Genomic DNA, 1,466 nt, shown 5'->3' with positions numbered 1-1,466 from the left:
TCAGGTTTAAGTAGTTCTAAGTTCTAGGGGACTTATGACCTCAGCAGTTGAGTCCCATAGTGCTCAGACCCATTTGAACCATATATCGAAATTTACATTTATACAGCATATTGCACGTGGAGGATCTAGTTGTTTTTGGAGTTAATGCCCTGGCAGTGACAGTAAATCTTCGAATTAGGGCAGAATCGCGATGAAAACGAAAACTCAGACGTTGTTGGGTTCGACCCTGGCTGAAATGAAGGGACGAAGGCACGGAAATATATTCACTGTTAACAAAAGAACTGAGGCCCGAAGATTCGCAAGAATTTCGGAACTTAGGATGGACATGTCCAGTTTCGAGAAGCTGCTGTCTATGATAGAAGATGGAATCAGGAAGTGTGACATAGTCATGAGGGAGGCTATCTCACCTTCTCGAAGGTAAGAATTATATGTTTATACGTTTTGTGATCATATCAGCCAAGATCACTGATAAAATACCGGTAAACGCCCTGTTATGTTACAGGCTGGTTGTAACATTACGTTTCCTGGCGAATGGGGAATCTGTTAAGAGTCTGGCTTTTAGCCACAGAATAGCAGAACCCACCATTTCAAAAGTTGTTGTGGATGTATCACTGCAATTTGCAGCACTTTAAAGGACCGATACTTAAAGGTGTACTTGTGTTATTCCTCCAAGTTTTGAATATACGGTATATAAGTGCTCCTCAGAGTTTTTCAGTCCTCGTCTATCGCACTGGGCGAAACTGCACGTACTTTGCCGGCAATCACTGCCAGTTTCTCTTTTCTGGCATGCTGAATAAACAAATTGGGCTCTGAGCACTATCGGACTTAACTTCTGAGGTCATCAGTACCCTAGAACTTACAACTACTTAAACCTAACTAACACAAGGTCATCACACACATCCATGCCCGAGGCAGGATTCGAACCTGGGACCATAGCGGTCGCGCGGTTCCAGACTGTAGCGTCTAGAACCACTCGGCCACTCTCGCCGGCCTGCTGAATAAACAAGAGATGCAATCGAAACAAACATGAACTTCCGTAAGCTAAGGCAATACGATACAAATCGAAAATCACCATGTGGCGTTATATGCATATTGCTCAGAAAGAAACAATTGCCGACGTATCTTTTATGATACAGCGAGTCACATGTACACCTTTTCTCGCTGAATGCCTGAATTAAGACGCTTAACGCCTCTTTGCTCCATTTCATTTCTAGAATACGAAGTAGTCAGTAGAAATTATGCTTTCACAAACAGCTAGTATAATAGATAGTCTACTGGCAAAAAAAGTTTTTTCTCTGCATTTATGAAAAAAACGCGGAAAACTTCCAACATGTAAATCTGAAATGAGCTACTAGCCACCAAGCAGTAAGCAAATAACAAGCAGGAACACTACAATAGCCCCTTTTGCGCTTGCGCGAGGTATCGCTGCCTAGTGCGCATGCGCCGATCGACGGCAGTGGGCAGTG

The sequence above is a fragment of the Schistocerca cancellata genome, chromosome 4, assembly GCF_023864275.1.
Source record: "Schistocerca cancellata isolate TAMUIC-IGC-003103 chromosome 4, iqSchCanc2.1, whole genome shotgun sequence".
In the NCBI taxonomy this organism is placed as follows: domain Eukaryota; kingdom Metazoa; phylum Arthropoda; class Insecta; order Orthoptera; family Acrididae; genus Schistocerca; species Schistocerca cancellata.
Note: the sequence above shows the minus strand (reverse complement) of the source record.